This window comes from Mustela lutreola, chromosome 7, assembly GCF_030435805.1.
Source record: "Mustela lutreola isolate mMusLut2 chromosome 7, mMusLut2.pri, whole genome shotgun sequence".
Classification (NCBI taxonomy): Eukaryota; Metazoa; Chordata; class Mammalia; order Carnivora; family Mustelidae; genus Mustela; species Mustela lutreola.
Window position 1 is genome coordinate 50966981 of NC_081296.1, and position 17601 is coordinate 50984581.

General features: G+C 42.9%; 1 long non-coding RNA gene across 1 annotated transcript; it reads left to right on the top strand.

The window, feature by feature from the left end:
* Nucleotides 1–12009: 12009 nt before the first annotated feature.
* On the top strand, nt 12010–17601 carry LOC131835907 (uncharacterized). The gene is made up of 3 exons (XR_009355415.1): nt 12010–12506; nt 14014–14103; nt 17316–17601. It is a non-coding gene; the product is annotated as an uncharacterized LOC131835907 (long non-coding RNA).

The window sequence follows — 17601 nt, forward strand, 5'->3', positions numbered from 1 at the left end:
GGGAAAGACGTAAGAGGCGGCGGCAGCGGCAGCAGGCAAGTCTCGCGGGATTTGGGCGAAACTCTCGCGCAGTCTTGATTGCTCGCCCCGCCCCCCCCCCAGGCCCCGCGCGGGAGGCTAGAAGGGCTGGGGGAGGAGCGCCAGAGCTGGGTTGCGGGAGGAGGGGAAAAGGAAAGGAGAATTAATGGCGGGGGGTTGGGAGGGGGGTGTTGTTGACTTAGATTCTAGGGACGCCCCACCACCGCGCGGTCCTCACCTTTCAGCCCTTGCGGCGTCCAGACAGACCCGTCCGTCCGCGGGGGCCGGACTCTGCTTATGAGGCACAATTGGAGACGTTTCACAAAGGCCGGTGAGGAGTTAGGGGCCATCCAGGACTCCCGGTTTTCCCCATAGTGGGCGAAGAAGACCCCCGCCTCCCGCAGTCCTGATGCTGCGAAACGAAGCGACGCGTGGAAAAGCTGGCAGCAGAGGCGGGGCGGCCACACCCCTTTATCTCGGACGCACGCCGGGTGCTGTGCGCCTGTTTATCTCCCTTCACACCCGGCCCTAGACTTCTGGTCTGTCAAGTACAATCATACACTTGACACACTTCTATCTTACTCGTGTCTTTGCTCTGCAGGACTGCTAGAACCCTGCAGACGCCTGCCACCCCTCTGAGGAACACCAAGGTAAATTGCCGTTTAGGTGACCTAATCCATGATCATGACCTGGACCTTCCCAAAGAAGTCCTGTGAAGGGTGGGAACGCTAACTGGCTTGGTCATCGCTGTACGCGCAGCTCCTAACACTGGTCTAGGTGCTCGTTAAATGATTGAAAGAATATTCCTGTCTTCTCCCTTCTGTATCTTTTCTTAGTTCTGGACTCCCACATTTCTAGCCATCTTCCTGATGTCCATCGTTAAATATATTGTACTGAGTTACTGTGTAACTGAGTGAGGATCTAGAGCCGGTCTCTGCCCTCCACAAGCTCACAATCTAATTGGGGGCATAGGAGGAGTCCATGTAAAAATTATGATACAGGCAAAAGAGGGAGTGCTTGCCAGTGGTTAAATTGGACATAGATGATGCAGTTTAGCCCAAGCCCAGTATCAGACAGAGGTGAGAATTCTGGAGTTCCACTTAAGTGTTACATGACCTTGGGCACGTTGCTTGATCTCCCTAAACCTCTGTCCTTATCTGTTAACTTATAATGTTAGTTCTTATTATCACAGGGTTCCTGTAAAATATATATAAAGTTCCTGGCACATACTAATTACTCATTAAGTGGTAGGCCTCATTATATGTCTTTTAAGTTTCTGCATATGAAATATGTTATCTATTTCTGGTAACTAGATGTGAGGGAGTGGGTATATGTGGAGTTATGTCATTGATGCTAGTGCTTTATGATTTGGGTATTGCATGTGAAGCTAAGACAAGGCCAATAAGTTCCCTTGTTATTCTCATTTTAACTTGCTGATGAGATAGGCATCTGTGCCACTCGCATCCCATGACATTCCACATATTTTGGATTTACAAAACTACTGTTTTTGCCCATTCTTTTTCAAGAAAAAGACTCTGCGGGGCACCTGGGTGGCTCAGAGGGTTAAAGCCTCTGTCTTCGGCTCAGGTCATTTTCTCAGGGTCCTGGAATTGCGCCCCACATCAGGCTCTCTGCTCCTCTCTCCTCTCTCTCTCTGCCTGCCTCTCTGCCTACTTGTGATCTCTGTCAAACAAATAAATAAAATCTTTTAAAAAGAAGAAGAAGAAAGAAAAAGACTGCTTATTTTAAAAGCCATCAGAGAGAGTTCCTCCTTTCTTTAGCTTCCACCCTCAGAGCCGTGTGCAAAGGAGAACTGAACAATTGGATGATTGAGTTCAACTGCACACAATTAGCAAATGCAGTTAATGTCAGCAAATAAGAATTGACTTTTCACCCTCACCTTGACCATTCCACCCGTTTTCTAACACACTCTTTAATATATTTTTAAGATTTTATTTATTTACTTATTTGAGAGAGAGGGAGAAAGAGCACATGTGTATGAGCCCAGGGAGAGACCCACAGAGGGACAGAGAGAGAGGTAGGGAATGTCAGCCAGACTCCATGCTGAGTGTGGAGCTGGACAAGGAGTTCAATCTCAAAACCCTGAGATTATGACTAGAGATCAAGACCTGAGCCAAAACCTAGAGGGAGAGGCTTAATGAACTGAGACACCCATGCGCCCCAACACTCTTTAATATTTAAATCAACATCTGTTGGAGTCTTACTTTATCATTCTCCCCCACTCTACCAGTTCATTTTATCCAGATTTTCCCTAGAGAAAAATGTTGGAGTTGGGAGGGGGTGATAGAGGGAACCCGGGGCTCAGCATTGCTGGCCCTTGCCCTGAAAGTCCTCTGAGCAGCACACTGTGGCCATGCCAATCAGCTACATCTTTTTCCACACATACACATCATCCCCATCTCTTGCCACATATGCTACAATCCCACATCTCAGCCAGGAGGTCCCTGGCAGAGGGGCACTGGAGAATCAACAGAAGAGTATATATTTTTCATCTTTCAACTGCATATAAGAAATATGTGGCTCCTAAATTAAAAGTAGTGATGGCCCAAGGACCCACAGGACATCCCACAGGACTAGCTAAGAGAATCCCTGCCTGTGTGCAAGATAGAAGTCAAATGTGAATCAGCAGAAGGTAAAAGTAAAGTTTATTGAAGGTATAGAGGGAAGGTACAGAAAGAGTATCTGAGAGACTCAGAGAGGAAAGGAAAGTCTCTCCAGACATCTGTTCAGGATCCGCGGTTTTTATAAAGGATGGTAGTCTCCTGTACATGCCATCTCAGGCATTCAAGAACCCATCAGAACAAAGGCAAGGGCCCAGGTGTTATTCCTTGGAGCCAGGGGGTCTTGGGGTTGAGATGTCTAAGCACCAGTGGTCTGGAATAAGCAGGTGATAGCTTCCTGTGGTCATTCTCACCTGGCCCTTCCTTAGATGTAATCTATTCTAAAGAAATCATTAACCCCTTGTCCCTTACAAGGAAGACATAGACTATTTGCGTTATGAGGTGTTTGTAAAGTGGTGGTGCAGGTCCTAGCAAGAATAGAAGCAGGAGGGGCACCCAGCTGGCTCAGTCAGTGGAGAAAGTCACTCTTGATCTTGAGAATGTGAGTTCAAGCACCAGGTCAGTCAGGTGTGGAGCCAACTTAAAAATGAAAAAAATTTTTAAATTACATAGACACATTCATGTAGTCATATATATATACACACACACACACATATACATATTTACACCATATACCATATATATATACACATACACCATGTACTATATATATATATACACACACATATATCTATGTATACACATACATACATATGAGTAGAAGCAGGAAAAGGAGCAAAAAGATTTTTATTATGGTGTCTTTCAGTTTCGGTATCTCAGTAGGGCTAAGTCGGAAGTGAAAAGACCCCAGAGAGAAGTAAAGTGTGGAGGCAGAAAGCGAAAAGAATCCAAAGAATAAGTTTGTTTTGCCTTTGCCACATAGTTCAGAAAACAAACAGCTTCAATGTTTAAAAAAAGGACTCTACGGGGCGCCTGGGTGGCTCAGTGGGTTAAGCCGCTGCCTTCGGCTCAGGTCATGATCTCAGGGTCCTGGGATCGAGTCCCGCATCGGGCTCTCTGCTCAGCAGGGAGCCTGTTTCCTCCTCTCTCTCTCTCTCTCTGCCTGCCTCTCTGACTACTTGTGATCTCTCTCTGTCAAATAAATAAATAAAATCTAAAAAAAAAAAAAAAAAAAAAGGACTCTAGAGCAGGAATCCATAGTGATGAGTCCTGTGTCTCCTGAAATTACAGTATATTTGCCCTTAGGTTACACAGCCTTTCTGAACCTCTTCTCAGATCTGTAAATAGGGATGATAATGGGTTTCCTGCCTACCTCAGACTGTCATGGAAGTCGAGTAACATAGGAAAGTGCTTTATAAGTCTAAAGTGCCATATAAATGTGAGGCATTGTTATCATTCATTCTTCTAACAGATCAGGCCCTTTTGCAAGGCTCCAAATATACGCAGTTGAAGGAGCTTTAATAACCTGCCCTCAAGGAGCTTCTGGTCTAACAGGAGGTGAAAGGGAGAAAATAGATCATTAGAATACCATGTGAGGAGAATGTAAGTGACAAGAGCATGGGGGAAAGGATTGAGCAAGAGGAAGGAGAAAGAGCTGAAACATTCTTGGGGAAGGAGTTTTGGAAAGACAGCGCATACAATGAGGAACCAGCCCAGTTCATGAAGAATGATGTGTAAATCAAGTATAAAATAACTTTGACAAGTTGCTCTGTTGTGGCTTGTGAATTCTGCTTTGTTCCAATAAAACTCACATCTCTTTAACCATTAGAAAAGACTCTTTGATGTGGAGTCATTATATACACCCATTTGCTTGGAAGAAAAATGGAATTAATGGAAGGAAAAAATCAGTGGTATCTTAATTGGAAACATTTTGTTCTTACAGATTGTGTTTAAATACCAGAGAAAAGAGAATGCATTCTACCTCACATAGTTGGTCCCCAGTTGTCCCTTTCATCCAGTCTTTCTGATCTGGGTAATACTGCAGATCGGAGGCCAAGAGACTTTTCCAAACTGTGGTAATAATATCTTTATTATTATCCATTTCTTTACAAAAAGACTGAGATGACTATTAGTACTTTATTCTCAATCATGTTACCCTGCAAAGAAACTCTAAAAGAATGTACACATCATTCAATCATTTCTCAGAGCCTACTGTGTATAAGACACCATGCCAGAACAATAGGCTGTACAAAGTAGGTCCATGCATTCTAGGGTTCTAAAAATGAAAGACGTGACAAACATCCATAAAAAGTTAACTAAATAACCAACAATGTGGATTCTATTCCTGTATATTTTTCATCGGTTGAATGAGCAAAATTGTAAAGTTGGGTGCCCAGCTTCTGAAACTTGTTTACCCTATTGTTCCCCCAAAGCAGCAGGATATAAAGGAAGGGCAAGATGTTTATTGTAACTGGATATTTATAGATGCATGATAGGTATTTTAATAGGTCCTCTGGAATAACCTCATCCTTTAAACAAAGTGTAACCATTGTAATTTTCTCTGGGTACAGCTAAGATTTAAAATTGGCCAAACCCAAAACCAATTAAATTTATTCTGGAAGACAAAGACCTGCAAAAAAAAAACCACAAACACACACACACACACAAAACAGCAGTCAGTAAAAAGCATATGACGCAAACTAAAAGAAAGTGCAAAAAGATATCCTCAGAACTCAGAAAAGGGAATGTAGATTTCGGGTCAGGGAGAACTTCATCCAGGTGGTAGAATTTGAGAGGGAAGCTGACAGCTAATATAAAAATTTACATATTCTGCTAATAATGTATTCTCAAAACACCAGCCTCCAAGCCACAAACGTTGCTTAGAATTTTTTAAATATATCTACATATGAGAATACACTCATTACCTCTTTTCTCCCTAATGTTAACAAATAATGGATCTGCCAAAGAGGTTCGAAAGGAAGCTGGGAAACTAGAACCACAAGATTGGCAGGTGGTTCTTTTGGAAATGGAGTCCCTTCTTGCTGAAAGCAAGCCTTCCAGGGTTCCCAGGGCTCCCACTTGAAGTCCACATTCTAAATGAAATATCACATATACCAGGACAAAGCCCATCTAAGCGGCACTAACAACTTCCCTCCCTGGTTCCTTAGGCTTACAATGCAATATCCATTTTTAGGTAAATTAAACTCTTTTTACAACAGTTTGTTGGTGTTCTTTCATCAAAACACAATTGCCTGGGGCAGATACAGATGAACATTTTCTCACTCAGCAGCAGGAAATAGAATGTTGGTGCTGGGGAAAGCAAATGAAGCTACAGGAAGAAAGTGTGCCTACAATGAGAAGGAGAAAGAGAAGGGAACTAACATCTACCCATGCCAGACATTGTGGTAGCACAGTGGGAACAAGATGAACAAGACACCTCTTTGTTCTGGAAAGAAAATAGTAGATAGGGTGTATATTTAAATTATAACAGAAGTTAGAAAGTTCTGAGCACGGTAAGGTAACTTCTCCTTTAAAGGATCCGGTAGCTTAGAGAAGGGATAGGTTAGTTCCCACAGGTTGGATCAGAGAGAGTGCATGAGAAATGAGGCCTTGAAATGGTTGGGTTTTGGACATGTGGGAACAAGGAACATTCTAGGCACAAAGAACAGCACAAGCAGAAATGTGATCAGGATTAGCAGGGAGTCCAGTCTCATTGTGGCTATGTGATACATAGGTTATCCAGATTTGTTGGTTGCAAGGGTCAGAAACCCAACCTGAACTTGCTTGGGCGAAAGGGCAGGAGAAGAATTAGCTGTAGGAATCTAAGAAAGGGTTGAAGAGTGAAACTAAAAGGTAGGTGGGGAGACAGATGAAATGTGGCTTCAGGAATTTTGGAACAAGGAACTTCATTCAGCCTCACTAGAATCCCCTTGCTCTTTCCTTGCTTCCCTTACTGTACTGGCTTCAGTTTCTAACAAGACTAGGGTTTTCTGGGGTTTTTTTAGTTTATTTACTTATTTTAATAACCTCTACACCCAGTGTAGGACTCGATCTCACAACCCTGAGGTCAAGAGTTGCATGCTCTTCCAACTAAGCCAGCCATGTGCCCCAAGACTGGCTTTCTTCATATATCTGGAAATACGGCACTCCTAAGTTTTGCATCTGACTATTTCTACCACTAGAAAGGTACTAACACTCCTAATGCAAGCCCTCCAGGGTTCCCAGGGCTTCCACTTGAAGTCCACATTCTAAATATCACATATACCAGGACAAAGCCCATCTAAGCAGCACTAACAAATTCCCTCCCTTAGGCTTACAATGCAATAACCATTTTTAGGTAAATTAAGAGAAATCCTGGGCGGGGAGAAAGTACTGATTGGCCAGGCTTAGATCAATACTCATCCCTACAACAATCCAAGGGGCCAAGAGAAAGGGCCGGGCACGTGGTAGATGTACACCATAGTACTCACTCACATCTGAGAAAAAGTGGGGGATGGATCTGGGAAGCCAGAATTGTAAGACTGTGCTCTGGGAGATGGTAAGAAGCGAATTTAGCATCTGTAAAAGGGACTTTTTAATGGGGGGGCTCTGGGGCAGTGGTGGGGATGTGTTGGCTCAAAATTAGGATGAACGTTGACTGGACTATGAGGTTAAAATGGGGTTGAAAATTTTGTTGTTGTTCAAATTGATTAATGTTTTGTCATTTCAGTCAAGATGTTGTGAATCATGATGGCTCTCTCACATCCACTCTAATGACAGTGAGACATGGGATCCTTCTTTGGCCTTGTAGCTGGTTGACTTTAGGTGGGTATCTTAACTAGTGGGAGCCTCAGTTTCCTCACTGAAAAGTAACAGTAATCGTGACAGCTAACCTCTGTTGAATCTAGATGTTATAAGCACTTTTCAAACATTATTTCATTTAAACTTCAGAACAACCCTATAGGGCCCTATAGATCTGAGATAATAATTCCCACTCACATTAAAGAAACATTAAAGAAACCATGTAAGATGCAGAGCTCATTTGCCTGGTGCATAGCCAGGACTCAATATATCATTATTTTTAATTATTTGTTGTCCAGAAAAGGAAATTCCTCTTATTTCCTGATTGTCTTAGGTACCCAAAGCTGTTACTTTGAAAAAAATAGATAATGGAAGGGAAGAATTCTATGACCCCTTGTCTCTGATATAGAGGGGGTTAGTTGGGGTCTAACTTAGGGGCTAAAATAGGCCAGGAAGAGAAATACTAAAAAATAAATAGAAAGTAGGATATTAACAAATGTGATTGTGAAAATGTCAACTGAAGGAGATTGGGCTAGGTCAGTCTTTCTTTCTCTCTTTCTCCCCACCTCTCCAAAAAGTCATCTATAAAGCTAATGTAAAGAATCATTTGAAATTTCTTGTCTTTTTGACCTAAATGCTGTCAAATGACTGGGATTTTTCAACCAAGTACAGGAACTAACATTCACTGATAAAAACCAATGTGCTGGGGCGCCTGGGTGGCTCAGTGGGTTGAGCCGCTGCCTTCAGCTCGGGTCATGATCTCAGGGTCCTGGGATCAAGTCCCGCATCGGGCTCTCTGCTCAGCGGAGAGCCTGCTTCCCTCTCTCTCTCTCTCTCTCTCTCTCTCTGCCTGCCTCTCCATCTACTTGTGATTTCTCTCTGTCAAAGAAATAAATAAAATCTGTAAAAAAAAATAAATAAATAAAGCAAATAGCTCATCTGTTTTTAAAAAAAAAAAAAAAAAAAAAACCAATGTGCTTGGGCTCTGGGCTGAGCTCTTTATATACATAAGTATCTTTTACTCCCCACCCTCCCCCACCCCCCAGCCACCATCTGTGAATAGTGTCTTATACAGATACGGAAACTGAGGCTGAGTTTAGAAGTAATTTGGTACTTTCTAGTAAGTAGCAAGGCTGGGGTCAAACACAGATACATCTGCCTTCAAAGACTAGAATACAAAATAAGTCCCACTTTCTTACCAGGGAAAGATATTCAAGGCATGGGTACCACCAGAACCTGAGAAAACTGGTGAAATAGTAGGAATTTCTCTACTCCTCTTTAACCTACATTTTCTCCCACTGTCATCTCCTTCCCTTACCTTAGACAATACCTCCTGGCTGGCCAGGGCTGCAGATTCTTTCCAAAGACTGTCTTCTTATCAAAATCCCTCTGTCCTGGGGTTCCTGGCTGGCTCAGGCCATAGAACATCTGACTCTTGTCTTAGGATGGTGAGTTCAAGCCACACGCTGGGTATAGAGCTTATTTCAAAAAAAAAAAAAAAAAAAAAAATCCTCTCCTACTCTTCACCATAGTGATAGGGTGTCCTAAAGTCCCTCTAGTTAACTAATTTTATTATTGTTTTTAAAGATGTTATTTATTTATTTGACAGAGAGAGAATACAGGAGCGGGGCATAGGGGAGGGCAGATAGGAGGATAGAGGAAGACCCAGGCTCCTCACTGAGCAGGACCTGGGGATCATGACCAAAGGCAGACACTTAACCAACTTAACTACCCAGGCGCCCCTAGTTAACACATTTTAAATACATTTTTCATTCTAAATGGGACCTCCTGGGAGTATTGCAATAATATTAAGGATAACTCATATGGGGGCACCTGGGTGGCTCAGTGGGTTAAAGCTTCTGCCTTCAGCTTAGGTCATGATCCCAGGGTCCTGGGATCAAGTCCCGCATCGGGCTCTCTGCTCACCAGGGAGCCTGCTTCCCTCCTCTCTCTCTCTGCCTGCCTCTCTGCCTACTTGTGATCTCTGTCTGTCAAATAAATAAATAAAAATCTTAAAAAAAAAAAAAAAAGAATAACTCATATGATGGAAATTTCAGAAGCTAGAATGGGGAATGAATCAAACCAAAGACAAATAAGCCGGGACGCCTGGGTGGCTCAGTTGGTTGGGCGGCTGCCTTCGGCTCAGGTCATGATCCCAGCGTCCTGGGATCGAGTGCTGCATCGGGCTCCTTGCTCGGCAGGGAGCCTGCTTCTCCCTCTGCCTCTGCCTGCCATTCTGTCTGTGTGTGCTCGCTCTCTCCCCCTCTCTCTCTCTGATAAATAAATAAAAAATATTTAAAAAAAAAAAAAAAAGACAAATAAGCCCCCAGGAGCTCTTCAGATTGTACCACTTAGCTCTTCACCCCACCCCACCAACCCCAGCTATGAGTTTCCTGAGCTCAGGGACTGGGGCTATCATGTTCAGTGCCTGAAAATCAATAAATATAGGGTGAATGGGTGAAAGAATGATCTTCGAAACACAGGAATGTCCACTACTTCTTTTAGTCTTGATTTACCCCAACAAATGCACTAACTATTCCCAGTGGTGGGGTTTTTATTCCCTTTTGATTGAACATTCCTTCCCATCCCCTCCTTCAGTGAGCTCTGCCAATTTTCAAACAAGGTCAGAATGAACCATACCTTAGTGAATGATAATGGACTCCACCATTATGAAATATGGAATAAAGCTTTCAAGACCATCTGGAGAATGAAGAACAGGTTTGCCTGTGGCAATGAATGCGAGTTACCACAGATAGTTGAAGCAATCACCAAAATTCCAATAAAACCAGCAATATCTTGAGAAATATATACCAGCTTTTCAAAGATCTACAGATACAGGGATGAACTCTCTTGGTTACAAACCAAAGCAGTGTAAATAAAAAGGGATTTCTTGGTTCATACAAATGAACATTCCATGGCTGTATCAAGCTTCGGAAATGCCTGGATGCTGGTAATCAAACAAGGTTATCATGGTCTTTGTTTAAAAAGTCCTAAGTGGAGTCATTTGCCCCCACCATGACAGCAAACCAAGATTTAATTACAATCCTTAGGAATGTGACCTTTTAAAGGTCAGTCTGAAATTTCCAGATCAGCACTGGTAAGGTGACCTGCATGATAAAAACAAAACAAAACAAAAGCAAAAAAACCCTGCTGGAGCGCCTGGGTGGCTCAGTTGGTTAAGCATCTGCCTTCCGCTCAGGTCCTGGGACTGACACTCACTTCAGGGATTTCCTGCTTAGTGGGGAGCCTGCTTTTCTCTCTCCCTCTGCCTGCCACTCTACCTACTTGTGATCTTTCTGTCAAATAAATCAATAAAATCTTGAAAAAAAATGCAACCCTGTCCAGACCTTGATTTTTATAATACTCACCCAATAATACATACATCCCCAAACTGGAGTTTAGTGCTGCCCACTCTTCTCCAAAACAATACAACCCTAAATCTCTTTCAACTTGAATCTCCTCCTTCTATCCTGTCACTTTACCCAATCTGTTGAAGAATCTTTTTGACTCATACAGCTTCCCACAGTCCAGATTTTGCTGATTTTCAACATGTTTCTCTGTGCCCTATATTTCCTGCAAATATGTAGCTGCTTCCATAGACTGAATTAGACTCAGGTTGGGTCTTTTGACAAGACTATAAGGAGTCTTTAGCAAGACCATAGGAGGCACACAGTGCCTGGTTGTCTTACTTTTTATGATGTTAAAATACACTGATGGAGCACCTGGGTGGCTTAGTGGGTTAGGCTTCTGCCTTCAGCTTGGGTGATGATCTCAGTATCATGGGATCGAGCCCCAGGGTCTCTGCTTCTCCCTCTCTCTCTGATCCTCCTCCCCACTTGTTCTCTCTCTCTCTTAAAAAAAATTTTTTTTTTTTTTTTAAATCCAGTGATGTGTAAGGCCCACATCTATTAATGCACTGAGGGCTGGTAAGTGAAGATATTTTGATTTAAGAGTTAGCAAACCCTTGTTATGTGGGCTGAATCTGTACAGACTTCTCCTGTTTTTATAAATAAAGTTTTATGGTCAGGAAATGACATAAAGGCACAGAAAACCAGGATTCAAACTTTCTGGATGCACGGGGCTTCTGGTCCCCTCTGGAGCTCTGGAATCTTCTTGAGATAAGCCAAGTTAGGTTATAAGTTCTCAAAGGTCACAGAACCTACAGACTTGTATCCCTCTCCTATCTCAAGGACTCTCTTTACACTGTCTCAGCTTCTACCCACCCTTCCTAGAACCTCTCTCCCTTCCTCCTGAATAATCGTCCCAGGGAACTCAAACTTTTGGAAATCGAACCTAGGGCAGCAGACTGCCTTAAGTAACTTCTCACACCCCTGTAGCTCAAAGTTCCTCTGAGGCAGGAAACCCCGAAGCCTGTCTATCTTTTCAGAAGAGAGAGGGAAAATCCCAAGAATAAATAAACAAATGGCTGTTATTCTAATTCTTACACAACTGCAAAAGCAAAATACATCATCTCAGTAAATTTTCCTGCCACACCTTATTGGCTAGCCTCTGCCAAAGAAAGGGTTATTCTGGAAGGCTCTATCTTTATAAAGTCCCCCCTTTTTGCAAATGACAGAAAAATTGTTCAAATTAGCTGAAGGAAAATGGGGACTCTATTAAAAGGACCCAAGCACAGGAGCAGTGTTGTCGGAGGCAGGCCCCTGGCCAGGGTGGCCTCCGCCATTAAAAGATGGCGCCTGGCTAGTTGCCAGGTTAGGATTGCCTCGTGAGACTAAGTGGAACGCCCAAAGAGGAAGTAAACAGCATTGGTTGCTAGCGAAGTTGTTCGTTTAGGTGCACAGCCTGATTCGCTCCCTCCTGTACCCTGCTCGCTGATTGGTCATGTAAGCGTATATAAGTGTGTAGACTTGCAGAAATAAAGAGAGAGAAGATGCATCCGAACCAGGGCGTCTTGTCGTCCTTGCAGGGCGAGGGCGATACAGTATGACTTCATTCATGAGGAATGAGAGCCAGGACTGGCACAGGGGCTCTGAATCCCCTCAGACTTCACAGTGTCCCCATCCTGCCTCTTGGTTTGCATTGCCTTTCTTTGCAAACCATCTCTCCTTGTTTCTCTGTTCTTCTTGCAGCAGAAAGCAGCTATCCTAGAGGTCCCAATTCTCTTTCTTCTCAGTTCAAGAGACCAGAAGATATTCACTGGTATCTCTCAGAGGCCGAAGTTTCCAGGTGAACAAATCTGATTGTTCTACAGTTGGTGTTTGCAGACTTCCCTTCCACGCATCTCATCTTGGCCAAAACATATTCATATAGCCACACCTAGCTGTAAGGGAGGCGGGGTGGTCATAGGCTCTGTGGGATCTATTACTAAAAGCAAGAAGGGGAAATAACCACTGGAGATAGCCACCTCTGCCATGCTCCACATCGACTGCTTAGCTATTTAAGGCAAAGGTGGGTATGGCACCCCAAAGGCCAAAGACACCTGATAGCTCTAGCTCATGCAGGAAGCTATAACCTGTGAAGAAAGAGAAACCAACACTGCCAGGAAATAGACTCAGTACCTTGCTTTTGTTGAACAGATTCACAAACATGAGACTCTGAGATCAATTTTTTGCAGCTCTATTGAAATATAATTGACATATAATGTTGTGTAAACATAAGGTGTACAATGGGCTGATCTGATATTCTTAAATATTACAATATTATTCACTCATGGGAAGGAAGGAAATGCTGCCACTTGCAATGATATAGCTTGACCTTGAGGATATTGTGCTAAATGAAATAAAATGGTTGTAGAAGGACAAATTTGGGGGCACCTGGCTGGCTCAGTCCATAGAACATGTGACTCTTGATCTTGGGATGGTGAATTCAAGCCCCATGTTGGGGGTAGAGCTTACTTTAAAAAAAGAAAAAGAAAGGGAGGAAGGAAGAAAGACAAATATGGTATGATATCACTTATATGTGGAATCTAAAAAAGCCTCTTAGAAACAGAAAGTGAAAGTGGTTACCAGGGGATTTGGAGAGATGTTGGTCAAAGAGCACAAACTTCCATTTAGAACATAAGTAAATTCCAGAAATCTGATGGACAGCATGGTGACTATAGTTAATTCTGCTGTACTGTATTCTTTTTCTTTTAAGATTCACTTATTTATTTTGAGAGAGAGAGAAAGAGAGAGAGCAAGTAGGGGGAGGAGCAGAGGGAAGGCAGGGAGAATGTCAAGCAGACCCTGCTTAGCCAGAGCCAGATGTGGGGCTCAATCTCAGGACCCAGGAGATCATGACCTGAGCTGAAATCAAGAGTCTGATGCTTGGGACACCTGGGTGGCTCAGTCGGTTAAGTGGCTGCCTTCAGCTCAGGTCATGATCCCAGTGTCCTGGGATCAAGTCCACATCGGGCTCCTTGCTGGGTGGGGAGCCTGCTTCTTCCTCTGCCTCTGCCTGCCTGTGCTCGCTCTCTCTCTCTCTGTCAAATAAATAAATCTTAAAAAAAAAAAAAAAAAGAGTCTGATGCTTAACTTGCCGAGCCACCCAGATGCCCTTAATGATACTTTACTATATTTTGGAAAGTTGCTACAAGAGTAGATCTTAAATGTTCCCACCACGAAAGAAATGGCAATTCTGTGATGCAATGGAGGTGTTTTCAGATTGGTCTTAGCCATGTGGCCAGACTACTTCCCCCAAATCTGTCCTAACTGCCCTCTCTATTAGCTGATGATAAGGGTGCCTCTTTCCCCAGGCTCACAAGCACCATTTGTCATCAGTGTTTTCAAGTTTTACCAACCTAATGGATGAAAGATGGCTCTAATGTGCATTTCCCTAATTACAAGTGAGTTTGCATTTTTTTCTTGGTTTTAAGCTGGGTAAGTGTACTTCCTGTTGTTGCTTTGGTCATGGCCTCGGGGCATAGCAGTCTGTGGTATCCTGTCAACTCGCCTCCCCCGTGCAAGGCCTGGGAGGGAGCCCAGCTCTACCTCTCAGTTAAAGCAGCTGCACCATTTCCTAGGCATTTGTTCAGCCCTCCTGGAAATCAATTTGCCACCTTTAACCCAGCAAACCCTCTTTTGGGAATCTGTCTTACAGAAATAATCTAAACTTCAGAGTTAAACATTTACACAAAAAGGTTCATGATATCATTATTCATAATAAAGGAATTTTTATAACAATCCAAGTAGCCAACACTATTTATTTTTTATTTATATATATATTTTTAAAGATTTTTTTAAATTATTTGACAGAGAGAGATCACAAGTAGGCAGAGAGGCAGGCAGAGAGGGAGGGGGAAGCAGGCTCCCTCCTGAGCAGAGAGCCCAATGTGGGGCTCGATCCCAGGACCCTGAGATCAGGACCAGAGCTGAAGGCAGAGGCTTTAACCCACTGAGCCACCCAGTCACCCCCCAGCCAACACTATTTAACAGAGGTTAGGCAAAATATGGTACACTGCAAACCAAAATCTATTAAAATGATCGTTGTGAAGACTTTGGAATGGGGGTGTCTGGCAGGCTCAGTTGGTGGACCGTAGAGCTCTTGATCTCAGCCATGTGAGTCTGAGCCCCACATTGGGTATAGAGATTACTTAAAAATAAAATCTTTAAAAAAAAAGACTTTGGAATGAAATACAAATTATTCATGTTATAAAATATGGATAGAGGACGGCTCCTGTTTTTGCATTCCCTGTCATATCCTGTCTGTTAACTGCCCTTCCCCTCAGTTGTATGGCAACCACCCTGTTCCTTCTAATCCCTGCCTGCAGGAGTGGTCATGTAGGGCAGGCCTAGACCATCACAACACCCCCTTCCCCTACCCACACTGGTTTGTCCAAGTGCATGAGATGGATGGCAGGCCAGTCAGAGTCTCAGCATGATATTTGGCATGTGGCTACTTTATTTTCCTCTGGAATGAAGAGTTGTCAGGACCACAGAAACCTCTTCATGCTATTAACCATTCTTCACCCCACAAAGAGAGAGCCCCTTGGATGCTGAAGCTACACAGAAGAAAGCAGAGCCAGTGCCTGGAGAGATACAGGAACTTCCTATCACCCGAGCACATGAACCTTGCCGTTTCAAAAGCCAGGGCACTTCCCAGTTATTGAACCAAAAAACCTCTTTTTTTAACTTGAGCTATTTTGAGTTGAGTTTTAGTTACTTGAAACTGAGTCCGGGGACGCCTGGGTGGCTCAGTTGGTTAAGCAGCTGCCTTCGGCTCAGGTCATGATCCCAGCGTCCTGGGATAGAGTCCCATATCGGGCTCCTTGCTCGGCAGGGAGCCTGCTTCTCCGTCTGACTCTGCCTTCCACTCTGTCTGCCTGTGCTCGCTCTCGCTCGCTCTGACAAATAAATAAAATCTTTAAAAAAAAAAAAAAAGAAACTGAGTCCGGACTGACACAATGTGCATATGAAAAAAGATGAGAAGAAAAGGCATGGAAGAGTTATTGTGTTAAGGTAAAGGAATTATGGGAGTTTCCCTCTATATTTTCAATTTTGTTTGTAATATTATATTATTTTTATAATTTCAAAAATGTTATAACTTCAAAAATTTAAATTTTTGAAATTTTAAAATTTCAAAAAAAATGATTTAAGGAAAAAAAAAAAACCAGTTCTATCCTCTCAAGGCCCAATGCAGTTGAAAATGATTATATCTCAGTCCACAAGTTAGGTAGGTTAAAAGATCAAAGCAGTCTTCTAGGAACTTATGAGTCAAGGTCACACAGCTGAGGGGCTGAGATGCAAATTCTGGTCTGCATGTTCCAAAGCCAGTGCTACTAATTAAGCCTCTTCCTCATTCAAGAGAATATCATCAGTGTAAAGAAAATATATAATGATTCCACTCTATTTGATGACACACTTCTGTAATAAATGGCAGTTTAGGGAATTAATTTTTTGTTATATACATTAGACAATTTAATTTTATTACATATATTCATTTCCTATCACCACAAATATAGTGGCCTAAACCAACAACCTTCTTATCTCATAATTCTGGGGGTCAGAAGTCCAAAATAGATCTCACTGGGCTAAAAACCAGGTGCTGGTAGGGCTATGTTCCTTCTGGAATCTCTGGGGGAGGCTTTCTGGGGAAGCTCTGGGTGGTCATTCTGCCTACCATGACAAGTTATATAACTATAAAGTTTAAAACTTGGAGCATGTACCAAAAATGTCCCCCATAGTTCCTCCATCTTCCTAACATCATCACTAATAACATCTCTGTAACTCTTCCCAATCAAATTTTCCTATTTAGTCTTTCACACGGTTATGCTCTTACCGTTCTGTGTCTGACTCTTTCACTTGATATAGACCAGAAGGCTTTTCCTGTGCTGCTGCAGGGACTTTGCGATTCTCATTAGCAATGGCCGTCTAATATTCCACCAGATAAATATGCTGCAGTTCATTTAACCAGCCCTCTACTGTTAGACCTTTAGGCTGATATTTAGGATGTTTCCATCTTTTGAGTCTTATACGCAAAGAGGCAATGAACAACCACACTCATACAACCCTTCCTAAGCTTGTGGATTATTTGTTTGGAATAGAGTCTCAGAGATAGATTTATCAAGCCCAAAGGAAAAAAACCCTTTGACACCAACAGCCAAATTACCTTCTCAAAGGATATAGTGAGAAGGAGATTGCTTGTCTCACTGTTGACGTTCCAGAGCCATGAGTCCAAAGCTGTTTCAAAATTGTCATTGGACTCATTCTCTATGTCCTGTTTGTACCCTGGGAAAATTTGCTCCCAGTCACCCTGTTTGAGTTAAACTTGGGGCATCATGATTGCTCAGGTGTGTTTTTCTCAGTCATGACTAAAATTAGCCTGCTCACTAATTCAACACTTTTGTCCAAAGACACAAGAATTGAGAAGCCAGTTTCCTAGCAACATTTTTTTAATGGCTTCATAGGAGAGACCTGTGTGTGTGTGTGTGTGTGTGTGTGTGTGTGTGTGTTGTGTGTGTGTATTTTTCATGGTTTTATGGGACAGACAGCCCCAATCCCCCTACAACAGCTGTGGAGCATATCTGGAACCTGTCAACATCTCTTCCTTGTCTCTTAGAGCTGTGCCTAGCTGAACCTACCAGCAAGATCCTCAGGCTGCCTGACCTCCTGGTCCTTGCCAAGCATGTGGTCTCAGGCTGCTGTGACAACATGGAGAAGTAAAGCCAAGTTGCTACCTAGATTTGGGACTCCCTCCAGTCCGGAGTTGAAGCTTTTTCTGAAAATGACAGTAACACGACAGCAATACTAACAACAACAATCATCACTTTTATCTCCCCAGTAATTGCTGAAGTCCAGGCTGTGTGCTGAGTACCATATACGGATCACCATCTTTCTCTTTATAA